The sequence below is a fragment of the Hyla sarda genome, chromosome 13 (genome assembly GCF_029499605.1).
Source record: "Hyla sarda isolate aHylSar1 chromosome 13, aHylSar1.hap1, whole genome shotgun sequence".
NCBI classification, from domain to species: Eukaryota; Metazoa; Chordata; class Amphibia; order Anura; family Hylidae; genus Hyla; species Hyla sarda.
Window position 1 is genome coordinate 12,524,030 of NC_079201.1, and position 24,765 is coordinate 12,548,794.

The 24,765-nt window shown below is 42.0% G+C and overlaps 1 protein-coding gene across 3 annotated transcripts in view; it reads left to right on the top strand.

Moving 5' to 3' along the window:
- Positions 1-24,765, top strand: part of CDH22 (cadherin 22) — a 257,926-nt gene that overhangs the window by 93,301 nt on the left and 139,860 nt on the right. Inside the window, exon 2 of one of the 3 annotated variants that reach the window (XM_056550686.1) lies at positions 21,138-21,243. The exons of the other annotated variants lie outside the window; for them this stretch is intronic. The gene's annotated coding sequence lies outside the window, so the exon portion shown is untranslated. The remainder of the gene's footprint in view (positions 1-21,137; positions 21,244-24,765) is intronic. 3 annotated transcript variants of the gene reach the window in all.

Sequence of the window (24,765 nt, forward strand, 5' to 3'; positions counted from 1 at the left end):
TGATGACTAGGGATGTGGCGCTGACGTCATGGCCACACACCCTCCTGACGTCACGACCTTCCAGTCTATGCAAACCTCTCCTGCTCCGGACAGTTCATAAAATGGACAAAGGTGTCAGCAGAGAGCACTGTGGTCAGACAGAAAATAAATTTAAAAAGAAAAGAACTTCCTGTGGAGCATACAGCAGCTAATAAGTACTGGAAGGATTAAGGTTTTTAAATAGAAGTTATTTACAAATCTGTTTAAATTTTTAGCACCAGCTGATTTAAAAAATATATAGTTTTCCACCGGAGTACCCCTTTAGGTTAAACCTCTGCTCATAAACAATCATTTCAGTTATTCTAACCTTTTTTCTGTAGAGGAATTAGCTCTCGCTTATTTTTAGCAATTGTGGATCTGGATGGTTAACTCACAAGATGACTCTCACTGGAATACTGACTTTCCTTAGGGGGAATCAGCAGGGAGACAGATAAACCTAAGGCATTGCTTCATGGGAAAAATATGCAAATAGTTCTCCTCCACAAGGAAGAAAATGGCAGTAAATTGCACTTTGGAGTTTGTTTTCCTTCTTTTGAGCGCGAGCTATTTGCATACTTCTAACATGAAAAATAATAATGATGTCACTTTAAATTTGACAATTTTTTTACTAAATGAATCCCCACAGATAAGTCACTGTTTCGTGGTTCGTGCATAAGTTTTAAAGGGGTAGTCCAGGGAAATATAGCGTATCTCCTATCCACAGAGAGGTCCACTCAATCACCTACTCAGGACCTGACCCCTCACCTATCCTTAGTGTGCTCTAGGCCCCACCCTTGGAGATTGCCCACTCAGCCAATCACAAGGCTTAGCAGGTGAGACCCCGGCTAAGCAGGTGACTGGCTGAGTGGGCCCTCACTGAAGCTTGTCTCCGAAGGTAGGGATCAAAGAGCATCGAGGACAGGTAAGTAGCCGGGCCCCTTGCAGGAGATTCCGGGTTGTCCCACCTCTGGGAGATAGGGAATACATTTTATTCTCCTGGAGTACCCCTTTAAAGGATAAGGGAAAAGAAGTCCAATAGCGGGGGTCCCACCGCTGAAACCCCCGCGATCTTGGCTGTGGCACCCCACACATCCGGTGCACGGAGAGAACTTTGCTCCGTGCTGGATGACTGGCGATGTGGGGCGGAGGCTCGTGAGGTCACAGTCACGCCCCACTCATGACGTCATGCCACCACGTCCCCTCCCATAGACTTGCATTGAGAGGGCGTGGCCATGACACCACAAGCGGGGCGAGGCTGTGACCTCACGAGCCACCGGCGCTCTAAACGAACGCCGGGTGCAGCAGGGAGATCGCGGGGGTCCTGCCGCTGGATAGGGGATAAGAGGTCTAGGGGCGGAGTACCCCTTTAACCTCTTCCTGACCCACAATCCCTATTATTCTCCCATACAACGGAAAAAATAATCTTTACCAGTTCTGCTTGATTTTTTACCATAGCTCTCTCCTTGGAAATGGTAGCACGTCATATGCACGTCACAGTTTTGTAATGTAATGTGGCACTTTACAATGAGCTGGTATTTATTACTAGACGCATCACATGGTCAGCTTATTGTGCCATGGAAAATTGTGCCAAATAATTGTGCAACGTAGCGCCGACAAATCGCAGAAAAAAAAATGTGACAGGAAGCAGGGACTCATGTCAAGGACTGGAGTCCCTGCTCCTGTAGAGTACACTGAGCTGCTTGGATGGGCCCATTAAGTTTTTGCCATATTCAGCCACAGTAAATCAGCACATATAGCAGTAAGAAAAAAAAAAGAAATAAAATAATAATGCTTCAGTCATTGCGTTGCGAAGTGGTCAAATTAGTTTTCGGCTTGCTCTTGTGTATGTGATTTCTTTTTTTTATATGTGTATTCACCTATATGAAATACATTTAGGTAGTAAAAAAAAGCCGTTCCATTGAAATTTCAACTCATAAAAAGCAGTTCTTCCACCGGGAGAAAGAAGCTCTGCTGAATGCTAATACCGTATAAATATACCCATCTTTCCTGGGTTTTAATGTAGCTTGTCTCATAAAAAGAAAAATTTTGCTTCTTCAGATGTAACTGCACAGTGGGATGTTGTTTTCTTTGCCCCGAATATAGCCAGAAATATAATCCAGATGCAAGTAACGTTTTGAATTTTTTTACTGAAACAAAACAGGCAGGTGTCCGATTAGCGGCAGGCAGGTGTCGACTTTAGACAATCCCAAACAATGATCACATAGCGTGCTTCTGCTGCGATTCCCACCAATCATCTGTAATAGAATTTGGGAGCAAGAGCCTCTGCAGGAGAAACAAGGAATTACACTGAGCCCATTAAAGGGGTACTCCGACGGAAAACATCTTATCCCCTATTCAAAGGATAGAGGATAAGATGTCTAATCGCGATCTCCACTGCGGCATCCCAGTAATCCGGTGCATGGAGTGAACTCTGCTCTGTGCCAGGTGACTGGTGACTACAGCTGCCACGTCTTCTCCATTCATGTCTATGGGAGGAGACGTGACGGCTACTACGTAGCCGTCACGCCTCCTCCCATAGACATGAATGGTGGGGGCGTGGTGTGATGTCACAAATCCGTCACGGTAATGTATAGAGTCCAATCTGACCTGTGTTTAGCTGGTAGCGGTGGTTCGCAGTGCAAAGGAGAAGAAACAAATCACAAGCAAAGAAGACGTAGAAGATGGCACTCACCATCCAGATAGGTGTTTTACTCAGTCCATAAAAGAATCACAAGCACAGGCGGGTATGGTCGCCCCTACCTCGTATCGATCTTACCCGCCTGTGCTTGTGATGCTTTTATGGACTGAGTAAAACACTTTTCTGGATGGTGAGTGCCATCTTCTACGTCTTCTTTGTTTGCCATTCTGTACCATGCTGCCTCTCTTGTTGTTGACTTGGATTGCTGAACCTGTGCTGCTGTATTGACCATCTGCCCTTATTGGACTACGCCGCCTCTACCTTAACCCTGGTACCATTCTAACTCTCTAAAGTACGACCTAGCCTGCTGACTATGCTTATCTGCCTGACTGCACCAGTTCAATCTAATCCCCCCAATCTGGGTCTGCAGCTAACACAGTCCAACTTCTGCATCCAGGAGTGGGATAAAAGGTAAAAACACAGGATGTACTTACTCCATACCAGATCAAGGCCCTTAGGCTTGCTCTGGGCTGTGTGTCGTAGAGTGAGGGCGGAAGTTCTCCCCTGTATGGCTTCAGATGATCACACGCCTGCTGGGGAACTCCCCTTCCCAGTCTGTGAATCTGACTGAGACTGAGCAGTGGGTGGTTTATTATGATGGGGCAGTAAACTGGGAGGATTCTAAAATTTAGCAAGATCATGACAGGTACTCTTTAAAAATAAAAAAACAACAACTGACCTTAACGTATCCATTTGTTTTTTCTTGTTTATTTTTTTTTATGTACATAATAGGGCAGTTAACCATGTTTTTCGTACAGCAAATTTAAAGGGGTATTCCAGGCAAAAACTTTTTTTTATATATCAACTGGCTCCGGAAAGTTAAACAGATTTGTAAATTACTTCTATTAAAAAATCTTAATCCTTCCAATAGTTATTAGCTTCTTTTTTCTGTCTAACTGCTCAATGATGATGTCACGTCCCGGGAGCTGTGCATGATGGGAGAATATCCCCATAGGAACTGCACAGCTCCCGGGACGTGAGTCATCAGAGAGCAGTTAGACAGAAAACAACAACTCAACTTCAGAAGCTAATAACTATTGGAAGGATTAAGATTTTTTAATAGAAGTAATTTACAAATCTGTTTAAAGGACAACTGCAGCGGCATTACACATATCCCCTATCCACAGGATAGGGGATAAGTGTTTGATCGTGGGGGGTCCGACCGCTGGGACCCCCCCCGATCTCCCTAACAGGGCGCCTCCATAAGCTCTCATGGTGAGCGCTAAGGCACGTAGCATCGACCTAGAAGTCGACGGTGATGCCCCGTCTCCTCCCCGTCCCCATACAGTTCTATGGGGGATGCGGGGAGGCACGAATGCTGCCTCCCCGCCTCTCCCATAGAGATGTATGGAGGAGGCCGCAACATCATGCTTCGGCTGGCACGCCCCCTGCACGGGAGAGCCGCGGCCCTGTACAGGAGATCGCCGGGGGCCCCAGCATTCGGACCCCCCGCGATCAAACACTTATCCCATATCTTGAGGATAGGGGATAAGTGTTTGTAACGCTGCAGATGTCCTTTAACTTTCCGGAGCCAGTTGATATATAAAAAAAAGTTTTGCCCTGGAATACCCCTTTAAAGGAACAGTAACAGTGAAGCATAAATATAATGTGAACATCCTCCATGCTGAATGCCCAAAGGTCGAATGCCCTATAGAGACATATTTTTGAATATTGGTTTACTTGCTCTTACCCCAATTTTAGTAAACTAATAACCCGCTAATGATTTCAGAGACAGAAACAGCTGTGTAATGTAATCCGATCTAAGTTGCTCCGTTTTTAACTTCCATGGCTGTTTTCCTGGCAGATCTCCGCCTGAGCAGTCAACTTTTATTCATAGAATCTTGCCACTTGTCCTTGACATCTAAAAGTCTAATAATGTGCAGCAAAACACAAAACCCGAATGCGTCGTCGATGTGCCAACACCACCAACAGCAGCTTTTTTTGTGCACATGGCACCGGGTATTCACAACCTTCATCGCTAATCTCAAAAATATTTTTTGGGAAAAGAACGCACTCTTCCCAAATGTATCACAATGCTTTAACAGTTGCCAAAACAAAATGTTCTAATGCAGTCTCCAAAAAACCCTCAAAAATTTAGCGGTCGAATGTTAAAGCATAGAGTGGAAGCGGTCAGCCATGTTAGGTTCTGTTTTATATTTTATGCAAAAAAAAGTCATCATTTCGAATGTCCCTAGATTGTGGTGTTGCGACTATGTTTGGAGTGTGTTTTTTATTTTTTCCTCTTTGTGTCATGTTAAGGTTGACAGTGCCGGATGAAATTGGCCACCGTTATTTCTAAAGCTTGACATGCAGTAGAGGCTCACGAGGGGGATCTGGTCGCTTTATAATCTGGCACCTCGTGCAGGTTGCCAGTCTGGCTGCTTTATATTTATGGAATATGTCCAGATCGCACTTATGCCAGAAGAGGTCATCTGCTCTCGGCATGTGTCTGGTTGTGTATGGGTTACAAATTAGGCGCTAGGATTTAATGTAGACTACATCAAGGCTGTCTGAGAATTTTTTATTTAACATGCTGTAGTTTAACTCTTGCAAAACAGGTGTGGATGGGTGTGCTGGTGAACCGGGTTGACTTTGGGACATGCTCGGAATCAAGTACCCTCTAGGTTTTGTCTCCTTTACTAGCTGAGTACCCAGCATTGCCCAGTTTTCCTACCTAAGCCTTGTTGGAAAAGAAAAGCAACCCTTTTGAAAAGAGTTGGAAAGCTGAGTGTTATGCACACTGCGGGCCACCCAGCATTCCCAGTCTCCAGAAGCCCCAGCAGTGATAGGCCGCTCATATTCCCTGCACTCCTCTCTGCAGCACTGACATTCCTGCTCCCTGACCTACAGTAGACTTCTACTGCTATATTGTGCCAATTTCCCATAGGATGGTGATCAGGTGGGGAGCAACTGGCTCCGAAGACCAGATGGTACTTGTGTGTAGGGGTCTAATACAGTAGCGTCACCACAGTAGACAGGGATAAAGCACCTCTGCAGTAACAGGCAAAAAACGTTTTGGCAAGCTGCGCACCTTCTGGGTCAACAATCCAGGTCAACAACAGGATAGACGGTGCGATAGAGGAAGGATTAATTGCAGATGGGAACCAGAAGATGGACACGGGTCGATACACAGTAATACAAAGCAGGATAAAATACAGAACAAATTCACAAATATATATATATATATATATATATATTTAGATTTATTCTATAATATCCAGAAGCCTGGCTATAGTTGTGTTTCGTTAAAGGGACTGTACAGTATATATGCATGTATCTCTCTTCGATAGCCAGAAGGTCCAAATGGGAATGGTGTATACCACAAAAGGCAATGGTGAAGATTCCGAAGAGTCCACGACTCTTTGGAAGTTTCACCATTGCCTTTCTCTTGGTGAACAAAAAGCAGAAAACGGATTCTCGAGAAAGCAAATATGGCTGACATTGGTAGCAGTCAGGTAGGTTTATCATTGCAAAAACTAAATGTAAAAGAAATCTAGTGCTCAAACAACTAAGGTGAAGAGAAAAGGACAGCGCACAGTTACATGAGGATTCAGAAGTACGGTCAAGTTTATTTTATTCTTGGATGAGGGTATGTGATATGGACAATGGGGACCGCAAAAAGCCTTGGGAGGTAAGAACTGAAAATCATTCTTAGTTGAATAGATTCCAAAATATAGGAAGAACTCCCGGAGAAACTAATTCTGGGCATCATGTATAAAAATGAGTGAAGACAAAATTGGAGTTGTCATTGTCCTAAGGCAGGTTGGAAAGTGACTCGATTGGTGGCTCATTTTAATGATGGAACGAGAGTGACTGTGTTTTCCCCTCATATGGCATTAATAACTAACTGAAAATTATACATCTAAAAAAAAAGTCCCTTCGGTGTACATTAAATATGTGGAATATGTATTTTGATATTGAAGTTACGGGCACAGTGCCTGGGCCTATATTGCTTAAGGATTCTGATGGCAACATGTCCTATTCCGATTTCTGTCATTTAAAGGTGTTCTCCTGGAGAGCTAGTGTGGATTACTATCAATAGTCATGTCACTGATCACACACAGACATTCAGGGCAGTTAGTGTGTAGATTATTACATCTGAAGGGTTAGCTGAACTTGCCGATTTCCTCAGGACACTCCAACCTTCTAATGTGTATGGTTGGTACATTAGATAGTTTGTCAGTCGGGAGGTTCATTGGATGGTTGTAGTGTGTCAGGAGGTACATTAGGTGGTTGTAGTGAGTCAGGAGGTACATTATATGGTTGGAGTGAGTCAGGAGGTACATTAGATGGTTGGAGTGAGTCAAGAGGTACATTAGATGGTTGGAGTGAGTCAGGAGGTACATTAGATGGTTGGAGTGAGTCAGGAGGTACATTAGATGGTTGGAGTGAGTCAGGAGGTACATTAGATGGTTGGAGTGAGTCAGGAGGTACATTAGATGGTTGGAGAGAGTCAGGAGGTACAGTAGATGGTTGGAGAGAGTCAGGAGGTACATTAGATGGTTGGTTGGAGTGAGTCAGGAGGTACATTCGATGGTTGGGGTCAGTCAGGAGGTACATTTCATTGTTGGAGAGAGTCAGGAGGTACATTAGATGGTTGTAGTGAGTCAGGAGGTACAATAGATGGTTGAAATCAGTCAGGAGGTACCTTGAATGGTTGTAGTGAGTCAGGAGGTGCATTGGAAGGTTGGAGTGAGTCAGGAGGTACATTAGATGGTTGGAGTGATTCGGTAGGTACATTGGATGATTGGAGTAGGTCAGGAGGTAGATTTGATGGTTGGATTAAGTCAGGAGGTATATGGTTAGAGTGAGTCAGGAAGTACATTGGATGATTGGAGTAGGTCGGGAGGTACATTAGAAGGTTGGAGTAAGTCAGGAGGTACATTGAATGGTTGGAGTTAGTCAAAAGGTACATTAGATGGTCAGAGTGAGTCAAGAGGTACATTGGATGATTGGAGTAGGTCAGGAGATACATTAGATGGTTGGAGTAAGTCAGGAGGTACATTAAATGGTTGGAGTGAGTCAGGAGGTACATTAGATGGTTGTAGTTAGTCAGGAGGTACATTAGATGGTTGAAATCAGTCAGGAGGTACCTTGGATGGTTGTAGTGAGTCAGGAGGTACATTAGATGGTTGGACACCAATTGTGTGATGTCATCATGTCCATATGGAGGAACTGTGTGAAGTCATCATGTCCATATGGAGGAACTGTGTGATGTCATCATGTCCATATGGAGAACTGTGTGATGTCCTCATGTCCATATGGAGAACAGTGTGATGTCATCATGTCCATATGGAGGAACTGTGTGATGTCATCATGTCCATATGGAGAGAACTGTGTGATGTCATCATGTCCATATGGAGAAACTGTGTGATGTCATCATGTCCATATGGAGATACTGTGTGATGTCATCATGTCCATATGGAGGAACTGTGTGATGTCATCATGTCCATATGGAGGAACTGTGTGATGTCATCATGTCCATATGAAGGAACTGTGTGATGTCATCATGTCCATATGGAGGAACTGTGTGATGTCATCATGTCCATATGGAGGAACTGTGTGATGTCATCATGTCCATATGGAGGAACTGTGTGATGTCATCATGTCCATATGGAGAACTGTGTGATGTCATCATGTCCATATGGAGGAACTGTGTGATGTCATCATGTCCATATGGAGGAACTGTGTGATGTCATCATGTCCATATGGAGAACTGTGTGATGTCATCATGTCCATATGGAGGAACTGTGTGATGTCATCATGTCCATATGGAGGAACTGTGTGATGACATCATGTCCATATGGAGGAACTGTGTGATGTCATCATGTCCATATAGAGGAACTGTGTGATGTCATCATGTCCATATGGAGAACTGTGTGATGTCATCATGTCCATATGGAGGAACTGTGTGATGTCATCATGTCCAATTTGAACCAAATCTCTGAGGAACATCTCCATCACCTTGTAGAAAGTATACCACCAAGAATGAAGGCAAAAGGGGGTCTGACCGGGTACTAGCAAAGTGGTTTTGGGGCAAAATTATGGTGACTGTGGAGGTCTCCAAACTGTAGACCTCCAGCTGTTTCGAAACGACGACTCCCAGCATGCCCGGACAGCCAACGGCTGTCCGGGCATGCTGGGAGTCGTCGTTTCGAAACAGCTGGAGGTCAACAGTTTTGAGAGCTCTGTTCTAGGCCTACCTGCCTTTCATGTCTATACTGCAGTTAGACACACTCTAGACACTTACTGTAGCAGCATGGCCATCTCAGCAGCACAAGCGATGGGCACTTTTAATATATAATTGTGGACTTTTATTGGATGCTTCCTCTATTGGGTTCGCACGTATTTTTACATTTAATGGCCTTTTTAATGTAAGAGAGAGAAAAAAAAATCCTAAGCCAAGAGAAGGGATATGAGAGGGTCAACAGAACGCACTTAAATAGCAGTCTGGGATTTCCTCCAGATGGGTCTCTGCAGCTGCTGTGTGTATGTGTCGCCTTTTTTTCTTCCTTTCCTTCCTAGCAGGAGCGCCGTCCGTCCTTTGGCGCTTGCAGTATAGAGATTACACATCACGCCGCCACCCTCGAAATGCAACGTTTTTTTTCCCCTCAACAAGGTTATTAAAAATTTGATTAATGCATAAGGTAAAAAAAAATAAAATAAAAATAAAAAAAAAATTGCGCAGGGCTGTGCACATATATGTATCTTCCCAGAGGAAAAGACTTGTCATGAAAGACATGTAGCGATTGCGTAAAAAGAAAAAAAGGTAAAATTAACAACCGCGGCTCGACGTCGTGTGTCCTATAGTAATCATAAAAATGTATCCCTGACAGTTTCCAGGCGGCAATTTAGCAAACTATTTTTTTATTTATTATTTATTATTTATTTTATTTTTTTAAACAGGTTATCGGTTCTTTTTAATCATATAAAAAAAAAAATGCGCGTTTGGCAGATTAGCGTGAATTTGTAAACTGTTATGTTTTACGCAGAAAATGTTTTCCTGCAATGTATAACAATAAATACAATATAATACAATACAATAATACTCAAATAATACACAATAATAGTATTATCCTATTATTATTATTATTATTATTATCTATCATTTTATTTTGTTGTATTATTATTTGTACTATGCTAATTCTCAATTATACCCAATCACAGCATTATTATTATTATTATGGTTTTTATTATATATTATTGTATTTTATTGTATTATTGTGTTATTATAATAATGATAACACAATAATACAGTACTATAAAATACAATAATATATATATACATTGTATTTACTGTACCAGTGTATTATTGTGCTATTATAATAACACAATACAGTAATACAGTACTATAAAATACAATAATTTATATATACATTGTATTTTACTATACTATTGTATTATTGTGTTATTATAATAACACAATACAGTAATACAGTACTATAAAATACAATAATTTATATATACATTGTATTTTACTATACTATTGTATTATTGTGTTATTATAATAATAACAGAATAATACAGTACTATGAAATACAATAATATATATATATATATATATATATATATATATTGTATTTTATTGTACTATTGTATTATTGTACTATTATTAGTATTTTTGGTAATACAATAATACAAAAAATAATAATAATAATAATAATAATGCTTTTTATCATAGACATGGAAGACTTATCCCTATGTACAATGAATAACCTAGAAGTGATAGAATGCATTCCTATACGCTTTTGCTATTGGCTACATGGACTGCTAGTGACTGCAATGGCTGTCATTGTAGCCATTGGTGCAGTATAGGCTATTATTAGAGAATAATGTAGAGGTTTATGTGTATGCCTTGTGCTTACCTGTTTTTGCTGATGTGGCAGGCATGTGATTAGCTCCATATTGGTTTGCAATTTCTTCACTGAAGTGGTTCTGTAATGCTGCCTACATTTCCCATGAATCCTCTGGCTTTAGGTGTGGTACTTGATCACTGCACCTGGTGGGGAGGTGTGTAATTACTGTATATGCTTATCCAGTAGAAATAGAAGCTGCAGTTCAAAAGATAGAGCTGGGGGGGGGGTTAACTACTTTATATCCTGATCTTATACAGATAGTAGCAGCAGTATACAGATAGAGCTGGAGGGGAGGTTTATAACTACTATTTATCCTGATCCCATAGAGATTGCAGCAGTAAACAAATAGAGCTGGAGGGGAGGTGTAAAACTACTATTTACCTGATCCTATATAGATAGCAGCAGCAGTATACAGATAGAGCTGGAAGGGAGGTGTATAACCACTACATACCCTTAACCCATAGAGATAGCAGCAGCAGTATACAGATGGAGCTGGAGGGGAGGTGTATAACTACTATACATCTTGATCCCAAAGAGATAGTGGCAGTATACAGATAGAGCTGGAGGGGAGATGTAAAGTTACTATTTACCCTGATCCTATATAGATAGCAGCAGTTTACAGATAGATCTGGAAGGGAGGCGTATAACCACTAAATTCCCTGATCCCATATAGATAGCAGCAGCAGTATACAGATAGAGCTGGAAGTGAGGCATATAACCACTATATACCCTGATTTCATATAGATAGCAGCAGCAGTATACAGATAGAGCTGGAGGGGAGCTGTATAGCTATACATCTTGGTCCCATAGAGATAGGAGGGATGGGGGATGAATCCAGGAGCTGGCAGGATGGGATCTGATTGGTGATGACATCATGATGTTCACAGTAAGTCAGCTGACCCAGGATGGACCACTTCCTCTGACATATTAAACACTTTAATTTCCTGTGGGTTGGGCTGCTGATCACATGACCGAGTTACAGTAATGAAATGCATAGATGCAGCTGTGCTGAAATTAAACAAAAAAAACGGGCTGTAAGACCAGTGAGTCGCTTTTTTATGTTTGTGGTTAAATTCCTCATATGTTCCCCTTTGTCATATTTGTCACGGCTTTGTTTGTCATGAACACCCAAAGAATGGCTTTACATATGGAACCTATAGAAACAACATTTTTGTCTTAGTGAACTGAATAGAAGACAGTTCCCTATTATAAAGCCATAATTGGAACGCAATTCTTCAAAAGAAAGATAATAGAGCAGAGCAGCAATGTGGAGCATGCAATGGCACATTATTACATTGAAAAACACTAAGTTGCTGTTTATGGTTGCCTGGGTTCCAGAACAGATATAAATACTGTACCATGACAATAGTTCTGGTGATACTATTAGAGGTAACATCATAATAAAGTATTGTAATGGGGCTACATTTATTTTCATACCTGCATTAAAAGTTCTGAACCGACAATTCCCAGCATGCCCGGACAGCCAATGGCTGTCCGGGCATGCTGGGAGTTGTCCTTTCGGAACAGCTGAAGGTCAACAGTTTGGAGACCACTGTTCTAGGATAATAGAGCGGAGCATCCATGTGGAGCATGGCATGAAACGTTATTACATCGAAAAACATTAAGTTGCTGTTTATGGTTGCCTGGGTTCCATAACAGATATAAATACTGTACCATTGCAATAGTTCTGGTGATACTATTAGAGGTAACATCATAATAAAGTATTATAATGGGGCTACATTTATTTTCAGACCTGCATTTAAAGTTCCAAAACGACAATTCCCAGCATGCCCGGAAAGCCAACGGCTGTCAGGGCATGCTGGGAGTTGTTGTTTCGGAACAGCTGAAGGTCAACAGTTTGGAGACCACTGTTCTAGGATAATAGAGCGTAGCATCAATGTGGAGCATGGCATGAAACATTATTACATTGAAAAACAGAGAAGGAGAAAATCCCCATAGAAAACATATGCTGCTCTGGACAGTTCCTAAAATGAACAGAGATGTCAGCAGAGAGCACTGTGCTTGTGATGTCAGCAGAGAGCTCTGTGTTCCAAAATGAAAATAATTTCCTCTGTAGTATTCAGCAGCTAATACGTACTGGAAGGATTACAATTTTTTTAATAGAAGTAATTTACAAATCTGTTTGTGCTATGATTTTAAAACCATCTTTTTGGTTTTCCTTTTTTCTTCAATTTTAAAGAGGTTCTCCGGTGGAAAACTTTAACTGGTGCCAGAAAGTTAAACAGATTTGTAAATTACTTCTATTTAAAAAATCTTAATCCTTCCAGTACTTATTAGCTGCTGAATACTACAGAGGAAATTATTTCCTTTTTGGAACACAGAGCTCTCTGCTGAATCATGAGCACAGTGCTCTCTGCTGACATCTCTGTCCATTTTAGGAACTGTCCAGAGTAGGAGAAAATCCCCATAGCAAACATATGCTGCTCTGGACAGTTTCTAAAATGGACAGAGATGTCAGCAGAGAGCACTGTGCTCGTGATGTCAGCAGAGAGCTCTGTGTTTCAAAAAGAAAATAATTTCCTCTGTAGTATTCAGCAGCTAATAAGTACTGGAAGGATTAAGATTATTTAATAGAAGGAATTTACAAATCAGTTGAACTTGATTTAAAAAAATAAAAAGTTTTCCACCGGAGTACCCCTTTAAAATTGATGAAAAAAATGAAAACCAAAAAGGTGGTTTTAAAAGCCGCGGCGTTTCTGCTATGCTTTTTAAAACCACCTTTTTAGTTTTCATTTTTTCATCAATTTTAATTATGTGAAATAAATTTTAGACTTTTATGTAATTTTTTTGGGGAGCTGGAATTTTTCATAAATTTTTTGTTACCTCTCCTCAAGGAGAAATCTTACCCCTCCGTCCCTAAACCGGGTTGTGGTTTAGCAGTGTTTAATATTCCTATACATACTGGTGTTTTGTGTTTATCATGGAGACGGCCCCGTGCCTACAGGGCCTGTGTGTAGTTGCAGATGCTCCCCATATGGTTTGTCTGCCCCCCTAGCTATTTTGGTAGCGCCGTCTTATCTCCCATAATCCTCTATAGGAAAGTGTTCCTCTCTTTGAGTCATCTCTGACCTGCTGGGTTCCTTCCTGTCTCACCTCATTGTGTTGTTATGTATTCCTCCATGTAGCTATAGCTCACGGTACGTTCCTCGGTGCGGTGGTTTATTAGTGTCTCACATATACATAGCTCTCGGCTACCGTCTACCTCCCGCCATACGCTGCGTCTGGGCGCTGCGTCTGGGCAGATGGGACTCTCCGTCACGAGGGAATGACATTATCATACAAAGGGGCTTGTTCGGTGTGATCTTCCCGATTCCTGCGCCCACCCGTCCTGTTTGAAATTAATTCTCTTGTCATTAATATTCGCATTCAGCAGGTGGGGGAGTCGAATGTCCCCGGGGACGCAGCAATGGGCGGGCGGAGGGAGCAGCGACAGCTAAGCAAGCAATTCTCGCAAGAGCCATGAATAAGCATACACTTTCTTCCATCAAAGATTTATAGGTCCACAAATGCATATGAATGAAGCTACAGGCACAAATTCAGAAATGTCTCCCTGCCCTCCCCTGCACACCACAGACGCACTCTGTCCTCTCTCCTCACCACCAGGACTCTCTGTACTCCCTTCATTCATCTCTATGAGTCCCCCCTTTATTACAGGGACAGATCACCCCGTGACTCCTCCTCACATAGCCTCATGCTCTCTTAAAGGGGATCTTCACAAAAACACTAAAATCTGGAGCATTTTGTATAACGTGTTTGTTGTCAGTCCGTAAGATTTCGGAAATTGGGTTTGTAGAGAGATTCTGTGTATGTCTACACGAGCTCGTCCGGGACATGTCTAGGGATCTTTGGAGATTTTGGAGGTTTTGTTTGTAGGAAGATGCTGTGATGGTCTACACAAGCCCTTTGACATGCCCCACCTTACTTCTGGGGTGACACACTGTAACAAACCTCCTCCTCATGTAATCACCTTACTTCTGGGGTGACACACTGTAACAAACCTCCTCCTCATGTAATCACCTTACTTCTGGGGTGACACACTGTAACAAACCTCCTCCTCATGTAATCACCTTACTACTGGGGTGACACACTGTAACAAACCTCCTCCTCATGTAATCTCCTTACTACTGGGGGGGGACACACTGTAACAAACCTCCTCCTTATGTAATCTCCTTACTACTGGGGTGACACACTGTAACAAACCTCCTCCTCATGTAATCACCTTACTACTGGGGTGACACACCGTAACAAACCTCCTCCTCATGTAATCTCCTTACTACTGGGGTGACACACTGTAACAAACCTCCTCCTCATGTAATCACCTTACTACTGTGGTGACACACTGTAACAAACCTCCTCCTTATGTAATCTCCTTACTACTGGGGTGACACACTATAACAAACCTCCTCCTCATGTAATCTCCTTACTACTGGTGTGACACAACACTGTAACAAACCTCCTCCTTATGTAATCTCCTTACTACTGGGGTGACACACTGTAACAAACCTCCTCCTTATGTAATCTCCTTACTACTGGGGTGACACACTGTAACAAACCTCCTCCTCATGTAATCTCCTTACTACTGGTGTGACACACTGTAACAAACCTCCTCCTCATGTAATCACCTTACTACTGGGGTGACACACCGTAACAAGCCTCCTCCTCATGTAATCTCCTTCTTACTGGGGTGACACACTGTAACAAACCTCCTCCTCATGTAATCACCTTACTACTGTGGTGACACACTGTAACAAACCTCCTCCTCATGTAATCTCCTTACTACTGGGGTGACACACTGTAACAAACCTCCTCCTCATGTAATCTCCTTACTACCGGGGTGACACACTGTAACAAACCTCCTCCTCATGTAATCACCTTACTACTGAGGTGACACACTGTAACAAACCTCCTCCTCATGTAATCACCTTACTACTGGGGTGGCACACTGTAACAAACCTCCTCCTCATGTAATCTCCTTACTACTGGGGTGACACACTGTAACAAACCTCCTCCTCATGTAATCACCTTACTTCTGGGGTGACACACTGTAACAAACCTCCTCCTCATGTAATCACCTTACTTCTGGGGTGACACACTGTAACAAACCTCCTCCTCATGTAATCACCTTACTACTGGGGTGACACACTGTAACAAACCTCCTCCTCATGTAATCTCCTTACTACTGGGGGGGGACACACTGTAACAAACCTCCTCCTTATGTAATCTCCTTACTACTGGGGTGACACACTGTAACAAACCTCCTCCTCATGTAATCACCTTATTACTGGGGTGACACACCGTAACAAACCTCCTCCTCATGTAATCTCCTTACTACTGGGGTGACACACTGTAACAAACCTCCTCCTCATGTAATCACCTTACTACTGTGGTGACACACTGTAACAAACCTCCTCCTTATGTAATCTCCTTACTACTGGGGTGACACACTATAACAAACCTCCTCCTCATGTAATCTCCTTACTACTGGTGTGACACAACACTGTAACAAACCTCCTCCTTATGTAATCTCCTTACTACTGGGGTGACACACTGTAACAAACCTCCTCCTTATGTAATCTCCTTACTACTGGGGTGACACACTGTAACAAACCTCCTCCTCATGTAATCTCCTTACTACTGGTGTGACACACTGTAACAAACCTCCTCCTCATGTAATCACCTTACTACTGGGGTGACACACCGTAACAAGCCTCCTCCTCATGTAATCTCCTTCTTACTGGGGTGACACACTGTAACAAACCTCCTCCTCATGTAATCACCTTACTACTGTGGTGACACACTGTAACAAACCTCCTCCTCATGTAATCTCCTTACTACTGGGGTGACACACTGTAACAAACCTCCTCCTCATGTAATCTCCTTACTACCGGGGTGACACACTGTAACAAACCTCCTCCTCATGTAATCACCTTACTACTGAGGTGACACACTGTAACAAACCTCCTCCTCATGTAATCACCTTACTACTGGGGTGGCACACTGTAACAAACCTCCTCCTCATGTAATCTCCTTACTACTGGGGTGACACACTGTAACAAACCTCCTCCTCATGTAATCTCCTTACTACTGGGGTGACACACTGTAACAAACCTCCTCCCCATGTAATCTCCTTACTACTGGGGTGACACACTGTAACAAACCTCCTCCTCATGTAATCTCCTTACTACCGGGGTGACACACTGTAACAAACCTCCTCCTCATGTAATCACCTTACTACTGAGGTGACACACTGTAACAAACCTCCTCCTCATGTAATCTCCTTACTACCGCGGTGACACACTGTAACAAACCTCCTCATGTAATCACCTTACTACTGAGGTGACACACTGTAACAAACCACCTCCTCATGTAATCTCCTTACTACTGGGGTGACACACTGTAACAAACCTCCTCCTCATGTAATCTCCTTACTACTGGGGTGACACACTGTAACAAACCTCCTCCTCATGTAATCTCCTTACTACTGAGGTTACACACTGTAACAAACCTCCTCCTCATGTGATCTCATTACTACTGGGGTGACACACTGTAACAAACCTCCTTCTCATGTAACCACCTTACTACTGAGGTGACACACTGTAACAAACCTCCTCCTCATGCAATCTCCTTACTACTGGGTTGATACACTGTAACAAACCACCTCCTCATGTAATCTCCTTACTACTGGGGTTACACACTGTAACAAACCTCCTCCTCATGTAATCTCCTTACTACTGGGATGACACACTGTAACAAACCTCCTCCTCATGTGATCTCATTACTACTGGGGTGACACACTGTAACAAACCTCCTCCTCATGTAATCTCCTTACTACTGGGATGACACACTGTAACAAACTTCCTTCTCATGTAAACACCTTTCTACTGGGGTGGCACACTGTAACAAACCTCCTCCTCATGCTGTTGGCTGAGCGAGTGATTCGGATGCTGGTCTAACTTTCTTGCGGGAGGCAGAGTGGCGCCCCCTCTTATTAAGAGGGTGCTCTGTTTTGCCTATAGCCAAGCCAGCCCTGCATCCAGGCTACAGTATGTCTAGGGATCTTATGATATTTTAGAGCAGTGGTCTCAAACTGTGGCCCTCCAGATGTTGCAAAAATTCAACTCCCAGCATGCCCGGATAGCCGTTGGCTGTCCGGGCATGCTGGGAGTTGAAGTTTTGCAACATCTGGAGGGCCACAGTTTAAGATCACTGTTTCACAGATTACATTTGTATGAAGATGCTGTGATGGTCTACACAAGCACATCCTGGCCATATTTATGGATCTGACATTATTTAAATGGGCGCTCTCATTCAAACTAATTTTTGCTATTGCCCTCCTTATAGTAAATAAAAATCTTTCTAATGTACTTTGTTTAAAAAAAAAAAAGTTTTCTATGTTTTATTTGTGTTTAGAAAAGCTGCCACTAGGTGTCTCCCTACTTGTCTAGAGCACATTTCCTCCCACCTCCTGCACAGACTTTGGACTCCTGCAGACCTGGCAGAAGTCCAAAATCAGGAAATGCAGTCTGGAGTGCTGAGGGGGTGGGGGGGGGGGGGGGGTGTAGCCTTAGCCAATCATAGCTCATCTCACACTGAACTGCTCTGGGCGGTGTGTAGCAGAGTGAGGGCGGAAGTTCTCCCCTGTATGGCTTCAGATGATGTCACACCTGCTGGGGAACACCCCTTCCCAGTCTGTGAATCTGACTGAGACTGAGCAGAAAATACAGAGCAATGTCAAGGTAGAAAACTAAAAATAATAAAAACAAAGGCCGGGGGTGGTTTATCATGATGGGAGCAGATCATGACAGGTACTCTTAAGGGGTTATCCCCCCAAAAATAAAGTACTTATGAGCTGCTGAAGTTGAGTTGTTATTTTCTGTCTTGGGGTACGTTCACCGTATGGAATTCCGAGTGTGAACTCAACATTAGTTTGAATGGGTCTTAAACGAGACCCGTTCATTGTTCTGCGCAAAGAAAGAACATGTTCATTCTTTGCGCGGATTCCGCGAGCACTGCACAGCCGTCAATGGTGATGGCTCAGTGTCCCGTGGCCCTAGCGCCGAAGTGTTTTCGGCGGCGGCCGCCAGACGGAATCTCCGCTCGCTGAATTCAGCAACCGGAGATTCCGTAGTGTGAACGCACCCTAAGTGCTCTCTGATGACACGTGTCTCGGGAACTGTCCAGAGTAGAAGCAAATCCCCATAGCAAACCTCTTCTACTCTACAGTGCAGTTCCCGAGACAAGCAGAGATGTCAGCAGAGAGCAACGAGAGAGAAGGACAACTCAACTTCAGCAGCTGATAATTATTGGAAGGATTCAGATTTTTTAATAGAAGTAATTTACAAATTTGTTTAACTTTCTGGAGTCAGTTGAGATATATATATATATATATATATATATATATATATATATATGTAAAAGTTTTTTCCTGGAATACCCCTTTAGTAAATACCGTGGAAAAAAATTGTAGCGAATTAAAACCCACAAAGAAATCTACACTAGTAATTCCGGAACATTTTCTGTGGAAACCTTAGTAAATATGTTGGGTTTTTTTTTTGTGAAAATGTCCCTTTTAGACAGTCACGCCCCCTTCCCCAACAACCACGCCCCTTTTTGGGATTTTTTCTGAGTAAAATGGAGAGTTTGTCGGGTTTCTAAATTCTGGCGCAAATTCTGGTGCACTCAGATTTTCTGGTGCACAACCAGACAAAACATGTCGGGATTACAATAGTAAATGAGGGCCATTGTGTTTGTATGGAGATCCTGTATTTGTCTACACAAGCACATCCCTGCCATCTCTATGGACCCTCTGAGATTTCGGATATTACGTGGAGATGCTGCGAACGCCTAAACAAGCGCATCCATTTCCTTATGGAGCTGCTGCCTGCGTAGCCCTCCGTGTATGCAGTATGTCTATAGACTAGAAGCGTGCGTGTAAATTAACCCCGCGCCCCCTGCAGCCCCTCTTCTTGCTATTGGCTAGTAGACTACAAAGTGTAAATGAATTACCGTATTTTTCGCCGTATAAGACGCACTTTTTCTTCCCCAAAACTGGGGGGGGGGGGAAAGTTGGTGCGTCTTATACGGCGAATACACACCTATCAGGTCGGTCCCTGCGGCCATCAATGGCCGGGACCCGCGGCTAATACAGGACATCACCGATCGCGGTGATGCCCTGTATTAACCCTTCAGACGCGGCGATCAAAGCTGACCGCCGCGTCTGAAGCGAAAGTCGGGCTGTTCGGGACTGCCACAGTGAAATCGCGGCGTCCCGAACAGCTTACAGGACACCGGGAGGGACTTTACCTGCCTCCTCGGTGTCTGCTCCGTGCCGGGATCCCCTGCATGGCCTGCGCTCTCCTTTGACGTCATCACGTCGTCATCACGCACGCCGTCCCGTCATCCAATAGGAGCGGCGTGCGTAGCGACGTGATGACGGCGGACGGAGAGCGTGGATCCCGGGGAAGAAGACGTCCGGAGAGTTGGGGACACCACGGGGAAGCGGCGACAGCGATGGAGCGACATCCAGGGCAGCAGTGACGGGTCCGGGGCGGCAGGGACACGTGTGTTACCTCCTATCCAGTGGTCTTCAACCTGCGGACCTCCAGATGTTGCAAAACTACAACTCCCAGCATGCCCGGACAGCCGTTGGCTGTCCGGGCATGCTGGGAGTTGTAGTTTTGCAACATCAGGAGGTCCGCAGGTTGAAGATCACTGTTGGGTGGAGAATCTTTTTTTTCTAGATTTTGCACCATTAAAATTGGGTGCGTCTTATATGCCGGTGCGTCCTATAGGGCGAAAAATACGGTATGCGGAAATGTATCTACAAACAATGAAGAAGTACAAGTACAAGTCCATGTAAAGCTCTAGCGCTGGAATGGTTAACCGAGCCTACTTTCCGTTCAAACATAAAAATTCATAAAAAGTTAATTTATGGGACTCATCCGCACACAGGACTCTCTACGTTGCCATAGCTCAAGGTATTCCTGCGTAGAGCAGATGTTCCTTTGAGCGGGGTCCCTAGTGCCTCTTTACTTACGGTATTCTTCATTCTAATATGATATATAGAACTCAGTGGATAAACTCTTTGTGATGTACCGGCCCTAATTTTTGTCCCATTTCCATCCTATGATAAATGCCTATTCAAAGGCATTTGTACTTGTGCTTGGCCCTGTCTGCCTTATCCGCTGCCATCATTTATAATTCTGTTCTTTCTCAAAGACAGTGCTTTCCTCCTGACAAAACCCTCTGGTGTTATTCCTCTGCTATATATATATATATATATATATATATATATATATATCAGCTAATTTTTGGATTGGTTGGTCCACTGGTAATAGTTTTTCTGGTCCTCTGTTTGTGAAGTGGATGAGAACCGAACCAGGATCAGTGCATGCACGAGAAGAAAATCACACTGACACAAAGTTCAGCAAATGATACTTCCTGTATTTACAACAGTTACATGGGTTTTTATAGTCTGTAACAATGTGCCGTGTTATTATAGGTCATGAATAACTGTCCTTGTGATTGGTTTCTTCCATCTGTAGGTGTTCCTCATCCAGCACGTGGGTCTTATCATCTTGGGTCCAGCTCTCTCTGGAGGCGCCATCTTATACACATTGTTTCAAACACGATGGGAGGGGGAACGAGCTAGTGAGTGGCAGTTTTAGCAAGCATATTGTAAATAGCCATTTTAACTTATTCGTTACATTTGTATGATTCCATAGACCTCTCTTGGCTACAGTTTTATATGCTTTTTTGGTGGCTGTAAGATCTACCCTTGTATTGTATCGTTAGGTATAACGGGGCAATGGGTGTGGACACTCTGTGCTACCCAACCAGTTTGGCTTCGTGTCTTCTCTCTTTATCCCTCTCCAAGATATGGAGGTTAGACTCGGCAGCTAGGAGGTACCCAGTTGCCCCCTCTGAGAGGGGTCCTGGTGTGAGTACCCCATGAGCCTTGCGGACCAGGTGGCACAAGGGGTCAGATAATTGGTGCAGTCAGCTGCCCAGGTCAAGCACTGAAGAGACGGAATGTATCACATAACTCATTAAATTTTCATATCTATCTATCTATATTATATCTATCTCATATCTATCTATCTATCTCATATCTATTTATCTCATATCTATCTATCTCATATATATCTATCTATCTATCTATCTATCTCATATCTATCTATCTATCTCATATCTATCTATTTATCTATCTATCTCATATCTATCTCTTATCTATCTATCTCATATCTATCTATCTCGTATCTATCTATCTCATATCTATCTATCTATCTCATATCTATCTCATGTCTATCTAGCTCATATCTATCTATCTCATATCTATCTATCTATCTATCTATCTCATATCTATCTATCTATCTATCTATCTCATATCTATCTCATATCTATCTATCTATCTATCTCATATCTATCTATCTATCTATCTATCTATCTATCTCATATCTATCTATCTATCTCATATCTATCTCATATCTATCTATCTATCTCATATCTATCTATCTATCTATCTATCTAATATCTATCTATTTCATATCTATCTATCTATCTATCTCGTATCTATCTATCTCGTATCTATCTATCTCATATCTATCTCATATCTGTCTATCTATCTATCTCATATATATCTATCTATCTCATATCTATCTATCTCATATCTATCTATCTATCTCATATCTATCTATCTCATATCTATCTATCTATCTCATATCTATCTCATATCTATCTATCTCATATCTATCATCTATCTCATATCTATCTATCTATCTCATATCTATCTATCTCATATCTATCTATCTCATATCTATCTATCTCGTATCTATCTATCTCATATCTATCTATCTCATATCTATCTATCTATCTCATATATATCTATCTATCTCATATATATCTATCTATCTATCTATCTATCTCATATCTATCTCATATCTATCTATCTCATATCTATCTATCTATCTCATATCTATCTATCTCATATCTATCTATCTCATATCTATCTATCTATCTATCTCATATCTATCTATCTCGTATCTATCTATCTCATATCTATCTTATATCTATCTATCTATCTCATATCTATCTATCTCATATCTATCTATCTCACATCTATCTATCTCATATCTATCTCGTATCTATCTCATATCTATCTATCTCATATCTATCTATCTCCTATCTATCTATCTCATATCTATCTATCTCATATCTATCTATCTCATATCTATCTATCTCATATCTATCTATCTATCTCCTATCTATCTATCTCATATCTATCTATCTCATATCTATCTATCTATCTATCTCATATCTATCTATCTATCTATCTCATATCTATCTATCTCATATCTATCTATCTATCTATCTCATATCTATCTATCTCATATCTATCTATCTCATATCTATCTATCTATCTCATATCTATCTATCTATCTCATATCTATCTATCTATCTATCTATCTATCTCATATCTATCTATCTATCTATCTATCTCATATCTATCTATCTATCTCATATCTATCTATCTCATATCTATCTATCTCATATCTATCTATCTATCTCATATCTATCTATCTATCTATCTATCTATCTCATATCTATCTATCTATCTCATATCTATCTCTCATATCTATCTATCTCATATCTATCTATCTATCTCATATCTATCTATCTATCTATCTATCTCATATCTATCTATCTCATATCTATCTATCTTATATCTATCTATCTCATATCTATCTATCTCATATCTATCTATCTATCTATTTCATATCTATCTATCTATCTCATATCTATCTCATATCTATCTATCTATCTATCTATCTCATATCTATCTATCTCATATCTATCTCATATCTATCTATCTATCTATCTATCTATCTCATATCTATCTATCTATCTCATATCTATATATCTCATATCTATCTATCTCATATCTATCTATCTATCTATCTATCTCATATCTATCTATCTCATATCTATCTATCTCATATCTATCTATCCATCCCCTCTGTAGTCCTCCTCAGTACACTGTCCTATCCTGCGGTTATATCTGTAGTATATATATATATATCAGGCCCGTCCGTGAATACTTTGCTTCTTTATGTGGATCCTGTTTGCCCCAGAGGCCTGTGCTATACCCGCGGTGCGGAGCCGCGCTCATTTGTTTCCTTCTGTATTGGATGATAAATAATTCACGCCGAACGCCAAATCTTTGATTAAAATCTCCTGTCCCGTGATAGAGAATTTCAGAAGGGTAATTTTTCTACAGAGACATAACTCACGTTGGGCAGAATAAAGGCCTTTATCCTATAATAGAGTATACAAGATATACACATTGCCTATGAGCTTACATATAATAGTGATTTAAGGCTCTTGTCTGCACAGGCATTGGCACTTAAAAATATTTAGAATTTTTTTTTTGTTTGAGTATATCACTATAGTGTCAGGACACCTTTACCCGTCACTTTATGGCGCTGTCATTCTGACATTACATTACAAAACACAGGGATCGGAAGTGGTTCAAGGTTAAAAACTGGATATGTGTACAGCAATAATAATGGACTGGAAACTATGAAAACATTAACCAATCCCTAGCCCAGAACATTACAAGATCATATGATATATTTTTGCATTAAAAATAAGAAACCATACTCACTTGCCCTGATCCCATGAAGCTCCTGGTCTGATGGCTCCTAGTGCCCACTGTTTCTATCTTACTGCCACGGGATTGGGGCAGGTGACAATTTTTTTCATCTTTAAAGGGGTACTCCACCCCTAGACATCTTATGCCCTATCCAAAGGATAGGGGATAAGATGCCTGATCGCGGGGGTCCCACCCCTGGGACACTCTGCATAATGGGACACCCAGCATTATACAAAGGATGTTAGTAAGGGCGGGACTAACACTCCTCTGTGCTCACTCCTGTCCTATCAGACTGCAGCATGAAAACAGAGAGGAGGGGGTTAAAGAGCAGCCTGCAGTGATTGGGTGAAGAGACTCAGCACAGAACAGCAGACTCAGGGAGGAAGTGAGTGCATGGTGAGTCAGGGCGGGCTCAGTACTTGCCTCGGACACACCCCTTCCTAAGCAACGGATGTCAGAATGAGTGAGCAGCAGAACAGAGGGATTTGTGAGACAAATACAGAAGCTAGACACATAAAAAA